The 11,417-nt window shown below is 37.2% G+C and overlaps 1 pseudogene; it reads right to left on the reverse strand.

The window, feature by feature from the left end:
• Positions 1–8,966: 8,966 nt before the first annotated feature.
• Positions 8,967–9,966, reverse strand: LOC116888659 (annotated as a pseudogene).
• Positions 9,967–11,417: the final 1,451 nt, after the last annotated feature.

Raw genomic sequence — 11,417 nt, forward strand, 5'->3', positions numbered from 1 at the left:
TATCTGTTCCTGATTTAACTTCGGTACTGGTATCTGTCTAGGAAATTGTCCATTTCCTGCAGATTTTCAAGTTTTGTTGAATATAGGCTTTTTATAGTAAGATCTGATGATTTTTTGAATTTCCTCTGAATCTGTAGTTATGTCTCCCTTTTCATTTCTGATTTTGTTAATTTGGACACACTCTCTGTGTCCTCTCGTTAGTCTGGCCAAGGGTTTATCTATCTTGTTGATTTTCTCAAAGAACCAACTTTTGGTTCTGTTGATTCTTTCTATGGTCCTTTTTGTTTCTACTTGGTTGATTTCAGCTCTGAGTTTGATTATTTCCTGCCTTCTACTCCTCCTGGGTGTATTTGCTTCTTTTTGTTCTAGAGCTTTTAGGTGTGCTGTCAAGCTGCTGACATATGCTCTTTCCTGTTTCCTTCTGCAGGCACTCAGCGCTATGAGTTTTCCTCTTAGCGCAGCTTTCATTGTGTCCCATAAGTTTGGGTATGTTGTATCTTCATTTTCATTAAATTCTAAAAAGTCTTTAATTTCTTTCTTTATTTCTTCCTTGACCAGGTTATCATTGAGTAGAGCATTGTTCAATTTCCACGTATATGTGGGCATTCTTCCTTTATTGTTATTGAAGACCAGTTTTAGGTCATGGGTGGTCCGATAGCACGCATGGGATTATTTCTATCTTTCTGTACCTGTTGAGGCCTGTTTTTTGACCAATTATATGGTCAATTTTGGAGAAAGTACCATGAGGAGCTGAGAAGAACGTATATCCTTTTTGCTTTTAGGGTAGAACGCTCTATAAATATCCGTTAAGTCCATTTGGCTCATGAGTTCTCTTAGTCTGTCTAATCTCTGTTTAATTTCTGTTTCCATGATCTGTCCATTGATGAGAGTGGGGTGTTGAAATCTCCTACTATTATTGTGTGAGGTGCAATGTGTGTTTTGAGCTTTAGTAAGGTTTCTTTTTATTTATGTAGGTGCCCTTGTATTTGGGGCATAGATATTTAGGATTGAGAGTTCATCTTGGTGGATTTTTCCTTTGATGAATATGAAGTGTCCTTCCTTATCTTTTTTTGATGACTTTTAGTTGAAAATTGATTTTATCTGATATTAGAATGGCTACTCCAGCTTGCTTCTTCTGACCATTTGCTTGAAAGTCGTTTTCCAGCCTTTCACTCTGAGGTAGTGTCTGTCTTTGTCTCTGAGGTGTGTTTCCTGTAGGCAGCAGAATGCAGGGTCCTCGTTGCGTATCCAGTTTGTTAATCTATGTCTTTTTATTGGGGAGTTGAGGCCATTGATGTTGAGAGATATTAAGGAATAGTGATTATTGCTTCCGGTTGTATTCATATTTGGATGTGAGGTTATGTTTGTGTGCTTTTCTTCTCTTTGTTTTGTTGCCAAGACGATTAGTTTCTTGCTTCTTCTAGGGTATAGCTTGCCTCCTTATGTTGGGCTTTACCATTTATTATCCTTTGTAGTGCTGGATTTGTAGAAAGATATTGTGTAAATTTGGTTTTGTCATGGAATATCTTGGTTTCTCCATCTATGTTGATTGAGAGTTTTGCAGGATACAGTAACCTGGGCTGGCATTTGTGTTCTCTTAGGGTCTGTATGACATCAGTCCAGGATCTTCTGGCCTTCATAGTTTCTGGCGAAAAGTCTGGTGTGATTCTGATAGGTCTGCTTTTATATGTTACTTGACCTTTTTCCCTTACTGCTTTTAATATTCTTTCTTTATTTTGTGTGTTTGGTGTTTTGACTATTATGTGACGGGTGGTTTTTCTTTTCTGGTCCAATCTATTTGGAGTTCTGTAGGCTTCTTGTATGCCTATGGGTATCTCTTTTTTTAGGTTAGGGAAGTTTTCTTCTATGATTTTGTTGAAGATATTTACTGGTCCTTTGAGCTGGGAGTCTTCACTCTCTTCTATACCTATTATCCTTAGGTTTGATCTTCTCATTGAGTCCTGGATTTCCTGTATGTTTTGGACCAGTAGCTTTTTTCCGCTTTTACATTATCTTTGACAGTTGAGTCAATGATTTCTATGGAATCTTCTGCTCCTGAGATTCTCTCTTCCATCTCTTTGTATTCTGTTGGTGAAGTTTTGTATCTACAGCTCCTTGTCTCTTCTTTTTGGTTTTCTATATCCAGGGTTGTTTCCATGTGTTCTTTCTTGATTGCTTCTATTTCCATTTTTTAATTCCTTCAACTGTTTGATTGTGTTTTCCTGGAATTCTTTCAGGATTTTTGTGTTTTTGGGCTTCTACTTGTTTATTTATGTTTTCCTGGAATTTTTAGGATTTTTGTGACTCCTCTCTATGGGCTTCTACTTGTTTATTTATATTTTCCTGGAATTTTTTTTAGGAATTTTTTTATTCCTCTCTGTAGGCTTCTTACTTGTTTATTTATGTTTTCCTGTGTTTCTCTAAGGGAGTTCTTCATGTCTTTCTTGAAGTCCTCCAACATCATGATCAAATATGATTTTGAAACTAGATCTTGCTTTTCTGGTGTGTTTGGATATTCCGTGTTTGCTTTGGTGGGAGAATTGGGCTCCGATGATGCCATGTAGTCTTGGTTTCTGTTGCTTGGGTTCCTGCGCTTGCCTTTTGCCATCAGATTATCTCTAGTGTTACTTTGTTCTGCTATTTCTGACAGTGGCTAGACTGTCTTATAAGCCTGTGTTTCAGGAGTGCTGTAGACCTGTTTTCCTGTTTTTTTTCAGCCAGTTATGGGGACAGAGTGTTCTGCTTTTCGGGGCAGTAGTTTTTCTTTTCTCTACAGGTCTTCAGTTGTTCCTGTGAGCCTGTGTCTTGAGTTCACCAGGCAAGTCGTTTGTAGCAGAAAAGTTTGTCTTACCTGTGGTCCCCAGGCTCAAGTTTGCTAGTGGGGTGTTGCCTATGAGCTCTCCACGGCCTCAGCAGCCAGGAAGATCTGCACCGGCCTCTTCCGGGAGGTTCCGTGCACCAGGGTTCCAGATAGCTTTTTGTTTTCCTCTGGGGTCAGTACTGTGTGCAGCGTGCAGTCTCTTCTGGTTTCCCAGGCGTGTCCGCTCTCTCTGAAGGTTTAGCCTCCCTCCCACGGGATTTGGGTGCAGAGAACTGTTTATCCGTCGGTCCTTCAGGTGTGGGTGTCTCAGACGCAGTGGATCTGCTGCTCCTGGGCCTCCTCATGGGTACCCAGAGGCCGAGACAGCATCCCTCCTGGGCCAGGGATGGGCAGAGGTGGGCAGTTTGCCAGGTCTCCTCCGCTCTGCTGCCTCAGGAGTGCCTGCCCGACCAGGCGGCCAGAACTCCCCTCCGGGGGGCCTGGGAGCAGAGAGCTGCTGAAGGCAGGGATCCTCCGCTGGTCCGGGGCGTCTGGCGTGACCCGGAGTTCTCCGTGTGCTCCCAGAGGATCTCCGCCTCTGTGACCCGAGATCACCAGGCAAGTCGTTTGTAGCAGAAAAGTTTGTCTTACCTGTGGTCCCCAGGCTCAGGTTTGCTCGCGGGGTGTTGCCTATGAGCTCTCCACGGCCTCAGCAGCCAGGAAGATCTCCGTCTTTTTCTTTAGAATGTTTCTTCCACCAAAATTTCTGAATGTTATATTTATTTCTAATGCATTTGTCAAGGAAAAACTAGATGTTTAGAGTTTCATCTTTGTTTTGCAATAATGAACCAAGGGGAAGAAATAGAGTGGAGATGCTCTAGAAATTTTCTGACTGACTTTGGTGCAGATCCTTTTCTATTTGCCTAAAATGTAAGGCCCTTTAACTGATTTGTGGATGTTCCTAAGTGGACTATTCTTGAGTCAGTGTATCTGTGAGTCACCGGTGTGCCTAGTGAATTCTAATCTCATCACCTTCTGGATATCACCATTACAGACTCCGAAATTTCCTATTTCTCCATTACCTTCTCAGGTTCTGTGACCTAGCATAATCACTCAAAGGGAAAACTTTCAGAGCTTCCTGTTGCCTTCACAATTGCGTCACAAAGCATAACCCAACTTTAATTACACTTTTTACTTATTTATGACTGCTCTTTGAGTTGGCATAGGGCTTACTATGGTATTGTGCTTCCGTTTTAAGTATTATGGAAAAATCATGGTGTATTTTATGCAGAAAGCCTAAATAGTTTCCAGAGAAACCACTTAACAGGTTATTATATTAAATTAGGCAAAAGACAATTGCAGTTTTTGTAGAAGACAATGTCAACAGAAAATGATATGTAAAATTGTCATATCTGAGTTATATTCTGAAATTTGAAAACCAACACAATTAGTAAAGGTACATATTGAAGGTATGCTGTTAAAGTTCTGAGGGTTTATTTATTATTATACACAACTCTTTGACCTCTTAATGTTCAAGAACACCAGGTTCTTCCTTTCTATATTTTCCTTTCTGTATAATTTTTCCTCATCAGAAGATGAAAAAATATAGGAAATAAAAATGAAAAGTTTTAACATGGTATCTAACATGCAATTGTTTCAACCTGTTAGCATCTCCCAATCAGACATTTCTTTTTTATAAAAAAAAATTACTCAAAATATGGTTGATAGTCACCTTACATATTGCTTTTAATTCTAGTCACAGCAATCCAGAATTAACAATCATGTAATATAGCCACATATTGACAGTTTTATTGTTTCACCAATTACACCTAGAACTATGCTTAATTGAGATGGGATATTTGTTACCACATTGAATGCCAGAGATGTTTAGATGATCTTGCTGGTAAAACAAGGTGCTATCTCCCTATTTTCTTGCTCCAAGCAGAAATATCTTAAACAATTTACTATTTGAATAGGATGACCATCCCTACAAGACTTGGGTCATTTTCTGGTCAGAGGTAGAGAAATAGAAGCACATAATTTCCATAGTTGAATCTCTACACAAGATCTTGAATTAAATTATACATGACTGCCATTTATTCTGCATTCAGTCACTTGCTCTACCCTAAGCCTAAGGTAAAAGTAGAGGTGAAATGGGAAATAGAAAAAAGAAAGCCTTTTCAGAAATGCAGGAAAATAGATGTAAAGGCCTAATGTATCTTAAGATAGTCAGCTACATGTAAAACTAAAAATGATATGAAACAAATTTCCTTATGAATTGTTAGGTTTATTCTTAGATATATAATGTGTGTTCTTTCAGCTATCAAATTATTTTGTTTTTTGTTGCTGTAGTTTTGAGACAGGGTCTCTCTGTGCAGTTCTTCCTGTCATAGAACTCTTTATGTAGACCAGATTAGCCTTAATGTCATGGAACTATAACAATCTCTTGAACCCTCCATGGAATGCTGTGATTAAAGGTATGTACCACAATGACACATTACCATCAACATTTTAGTCAAGGTTGAATCTGATTATCCAAACTAATATAAATAATCCTGTGATTAATTTGAGCAGGAATGAAACCTGAGTAAAACTCATATAGATATTTTTAATAAAAAAATGAATAAACATACCAATTTTTTTTCTTTTTTTCGGAGCTGGGGACCGAACCCAGGGCCTTGTGCTTGCTAGGCAAGCGCTCTACCACTGAGCTAAATCCCCAACCCCTAAACATACCAATTTTAAATCACTTATTTAACTTTTTGGTTTCATGCAAAAAATTTACTAGGTACTTTAAAATAGGTTCAGAAAAATTATCTGACAAACCTTTGCTAGAATTTTCAAATGACAATAGTTTTTTCAGTTCTAAAGTTTCATTCAAATGGGCGGTTAGTTTTTGTATGTTTTATTGCTTCTTCAAGAAATGTTTCCTAAGATATTTCTTAAGAAAATGAAAGAGATTTAAATATTCTATGGGACCTCAATAAATTTAGCATTTTAAGAAGATATATAGGAAATATTTATGGCATAAAAGAAAAATATCGAATGTACTTACTTAAAACAAAGTAGTTTGGAGAACTGGCTGCTCCCTCCATAAAGCCTGGATTTAATTATCAGCATTATAGTTCTAGGGAATCCAAAATATTCTTCTGGCTCTATGGCCGTCGGGAACAAAGTGGTAGTACATAAAAATACATGCAAGCAAATCACTATATACATAAAATAAAATTAACATACTCAAAATAATTAAAATTCTATTTTCTTAGAATTAATAGGCAGCATAATGCAGTTGTCCTAGGATTTGAAGTGAGAATCATTCTGGATTGAGTATATATTTGACAGTTTTGTGTTTACATATACAGAAATGGGAACAATAGGAAAATGAAAGCTACTTAAAAATGTATGTATATGTTCCGTGGAATCTTTGGAACTGGTTTTGACTTCTGTATCTAAGTGTGATAAAAACACGTTTTTTAAAAATTATACCCAATTATGAAATGTACACGAGTATAGAATTTCTATTTTTCAATATGACTGAAAAGCTTGTTTGGAATAAATATAACAAAAATAACCATAGAGGACAAATAAACAGTTTAAGTAAATAAGGTGAAATGACTGAAATAATCATAGAACAAACAAAATTGCTCAAACTTAAAAGGCCAATATCTCAAAAACAAGGGAAATATTGATGTAAGTCCAACATTCTCGACCATTTTTACCCTACAGGAGGTGTTCTGATTTGAATCAGAATCCTCAGGTACATGCTGAGGACATAGTAGTAGCTCAAAGATTTTGACAGTTTAACAGAGCTTAAGAGGCATAAAATAAAATTAAGGTGACTAAAGCAGCCTGATCCTGAAGTATATAATCTTGGCTATAGTTCAAAACATATTTAATAAACTACTTAGTGGATTATAAAAGGAAAAATCAAGAATAATGTTCTCAAAGTAAGTCGCTGCAAAATTTTTATACTAAAATTCTAAGAATAAAATGTCAGAAAAAAAAGACAAAAGAATGTTAGGGATAGATAAGCTCTTTTCTAAAGATGCAATGTTTATGAAATTATGTATACAAAGACTAAAAAAATGTGGTCTTTTTTGTAATACCTGAAATACATTTCTATATAAATATGTAGGACAGAAACTTTCAAAACTAAGAAATACATCAAGCTAAACCATCAGAACATGATTGCAAATACCTACTGAGAAAAATATAACATTCATCTAGGCAAATCTTTACAAAACAGAAGAAAAGTAAGTAAAAAGCAGTGGAGGACAGAAACAAAAACATTAATATTAATGGATCAAGAAGCAGTCAGATATAGCTGAATTTTATACAAAAAGTAAGTGTCAATCAGAATTGGAATAACAGATTTTTGTGCATGTATGTGGTATATACTCAAACTGTGCAAGCATGTGGAAGCCAAAGGAGGATGTTTGGTAAACTGCTCTATCATTTTCTGCTTTGTATGCCGTTGTCAAGGTATCTCAGTGGACTCAGATGTAGATTGGCATCTCCAATGATCTGAACTGGACAGTGCCGGGCTTTATAGGCATGCCTGAAGTTACATTCAGCTTCTTGGAGGGGTACTGAGGATATGAAATCAGGTATTCAGTAATTTTAATCGATAATCTATGTACTCAGTTATAGAATTACAAGTTTCAAATAAGAAATAGACCAAAGAATTCTATATAGTGTAAAAGAGAAAATAAATGTCATAGAGAAACAAAAGAAAGAAAATAGTTTTTAAAGGTAAAAACTGAAAACTATTCAAATTCATATATATTCAAATATATATTCAAATATGTGTGTATGTGTTTTGCGAGTGAATATTATTCAGATATAGAAGAAAACAAATTATGAATTTTGCCTATAAATGAATACAACTGGAAATAATCACTTTGAATGGGATGACCCAGACAAAGAAACACAAATCCATGATCTCTTTATACATGGATACTAGACCTGAAACTTTAGACATGTGTGTTTAAATTGGAGTATTCATAGGAGATAACAATGGAGCTTGGGTCTTCATATATTTAGTGTAGAAGCTATGAAGGAAATAGTTACTTGTAACAAAATAATATTTTTCAACATGAAAACATCACTGTAGGCATGAACTTGGAGTAGCTCGAACTGTATCTACTAGACCTGCAGAAGATCAAGCCTGACAAAATCCCAGCAGGGATGGGAAAAGTTCACAAATTCTACCTTTATCTAGGGTACTATTGGCTCCTGATTGATACAGTGAGATAAAGAACTAGAAATATGGGCCCTAAGAGTCTATTCATTCTACAGCAGATACTCCCACACCCATGAACAAACAGCAAACACTAATTGGACTAATTTGATGACCTTAAAATATAAAAAGGGGGAGGAAAAGGTGGTGATAGAATATGTGATAATTGGAGGGACATGAGCTATATACTGGTTGTTAAAGACATTGTTTTACTTCAAAGCACAGAAACCATAAAAAGTTTTCCTCAACTACAAAAAAATTCAGCTAGAAATAAGTTGCAAAAAGATAATCAGAAGTTCTCTTGGCCACATTAAATAAAAATAATACCCTACACTTCAAATAATGACTTATACCAAATAATATAAACTATTTTGATCTAAATGATAGCATAATTACAACTAAAATGAATACAATGTATCTAGAGTCATATTTTTTTCACTGTTCAAGGTTTATTTGGTGTTTCCACTGGCATGACACTTGAGTGGTTGGTTCCATCATCCATATGCAGCTCTTACATTTCATATAATATTGCGATGTACACTACAGATGCATATAATACAGAAAATATCCTGTAGAGCATTTATGCACAAGATACGCATAATGGACTTACACAGTAGAGCTAGATTAAAACTAACTGGGAACTCATTGCCCTAGGCATGTTTGATGAGTATGCACAGTGCAGCAGTGCAGCAATGCAGCAGGCTCACAGGGTAGTCAAAACTTGCAAACAGTTGGCAGTGTATCTTGGAGACAGTGGGACTGTCACACTAACCAGGTTACCACTACACATGTACCACTTCGCAGCAGGGCAGAACTGTGGGAACTGAGATTTTCCTCTGACCACCTCAAAGCCACTGGAGCTGGTTACACAGCTCAGGTGAGAAGTGTATGGTCTCCATAGAAACCTGCTGTAGCACTGGGAAGACTTTAGAACTGCAGCTCCTTTTGGATTCCCCAGAGGTTATCCGTACACTTCTTCAGGCAGGCTTCCTCCTCAGGAGTCAGTGTCACCTTCACAACATCTGAGATTCCATTTTGTTCCAGGATACACGGGACACTGAGGAAGGCATCATCATTGACTCCATAGAGACCCTTAATCGTGGTGGAAATGGGATGTACCCACCTAAGGTTCTTCGTTATGCTCTTAACCAAGTCTGCCACAGAAAAGCCAATGGTCCAGGATGTGTAACTTTTCAGCTTCATCACCTCATATGCACTGTCAACTACCTGCTTGTGAACATCCTTCCACTGCTCCTTGTCTGCATCTGTGCCCGGTTCTGGGTTCAGAGACTTCAGGGAGACACTGGCAATGTTCACACCACTCCACACAGCCACACAGGAGTCTCCATGCTCTCCTAGGACCCACCTGTGACAGCTCAGTGGGTGAACTCCCAGACTTTCTCCCACCAGGTAAGGGAACCGAGCTGAATCCAGACTGCAACCACTTCTAATAGCTTTGCTTTTTGGGAAAGTCGCTGATTTTCTAAGCCACATAGGTCAAGATATCCACCGGGTTTGAGACAATGAGCATCTTGCACTGTGTACTGTACTTCACAGTGTTCAGAATGATGAACTTGAAGATGCTCACATATCACTCGACCAAATTGAGCCGGCTCTCTCCCTGTCGCGGACAGGCCCCTGCTGTGATAATGATGAACTTGGAGTTTGCAGTCACACTATAGTCTTTGCTGGAGACAATTTTTGGTGCCTTAAGGAAAAGTATGCCCTCCTGGAGATCCATCATCTCTCCCCTTAGATTGTCTTCAATGACATCAACAAGGTCAAGCTCGTCGGCCAAGTCCTTCATTAAGATACTGATGGCACAAGACATGCCAACAGCACCAATGCCAACAACTGTAAACTTGTTCTGGGAGACCTTTTCCTCCAGCTGGTCCTTGAAAGTTGCCATCTTAGACATTGAATCTTTTGAGATCTCATTTAGGGCAAGAGCACCCTATAATCTTCAGGAAACATCCACTCCACCAAGTCCACGCAAAGCAAAATGCAAACCACACTGAGGTTCTAGAGTCATATTTTTGAAGAAAACTTTAGCTCTCCACTGTAAATATTAGAAAACACTGACAAAAAAACTAGAGTGAGCAAATTAAACATAAATAAAATTAAAAGAAATAATAAAGAGTAAAACTTAGAATGAAATGGATGTTATATAAAATACTGCAGGCAAAAACATTCATTTTGCAGTAACAGTATTGATAACCTATTATAATACTTACAAAATAAAATAATGTGAAAACACGAGCAATAGTAGCAATGTTGACAATAACGACATTATTTTAGTGTGATTTGTGCCGATTTCCATGCTAAAGACATTATTTGTATTGTCTTTGGATTTCTTAATATTGATTGATTATTATAATCACACAAAGGATATTTATAATGCATGCCTACTACACATAATTGATTTGAGTCATATAACAGTCCTCAACATTATACAAGTTTCTAGGTAAGAAAGAACTAAATTCTATCTTTATAACAACTCCGAAATATTGCCATTATCATTGATAACTTCATTTATATAATAGAGAAAATCAAGATTAGAAGAAGCTAGTTAAAATTATCAAATAAAAGATTGAGGATTATGCACTTTAAAAAGCTAATTAATTTATTAAAATCTTACACTAAAAACAACAAACAAGAATAAAACAAAACCAAAAATATAAACTATTCAATGAAAACCTTCCTGTCTGTGTTCCTAAGTAAAATTATCAGTTGCTCCATTTATGGCATTAGGTAATAGGAACATTTCTGTAATATGGGATATTTTAAGATATAAGCTATAATATCATTTGTTTTAGTTATTCTGTAGTTTTTCACTATGCTTGTCACAGGGTAGGTACTAAGTAATAGAAAATGTTTATCAAGGATTGACTGGACAGAAGGAGATGGAGCCTCTCTTCAAGTTATCAATGCTTAAGACTGGGAGCTTCCAACATAACACATGCTTGTGCTTTCAGTCTTAAATGTTATAAAAACCGGATTGTGCTTTCTTTCAAGCCAGGGGACATGTCATTAAAGGCCTGAAAATTTGATAATTAGAATTGACTTCAGTTGGTTACTAGTTTCTTAGGAGCCCAGTAGGGTTGTCCTCTGAGAAGCTCTGCCAGCACTTGACTAAGACAGATGCAGATGCTCACAGCCAACCATTGGACTGAGAACTGGGTCCCCAGTGGAGAAGTTAGAAAAAGGACTGAATGAGCTAAATGGGTTGCAACCCCATAGGAAGAACAACAATATCAACCAGCCAGACACCTCAGAGCTCCTTGGGACTAAACCACTGACCAAAGAATACACATGAGTAGGTCCACAGTTCTTGCTACATATGTAGGAGAGGATTGCCTTATTTGGCATCAATGGGAG

The sequence above is a fragment of the Rattus rattus genome, chromosome X (genome assembly GCF_011064425.1).
Source record: "Rattus rattus isolate New Zealand chromosome X, Rrattus_CSIRO_v1, whole genome shotgun sequence".
NCBI classification, from domain to species: Eukaryota; Metazoa; Chordata; class Mammalia; order Rodentia; family Muridae; genus Rattus; species Rattus rattus.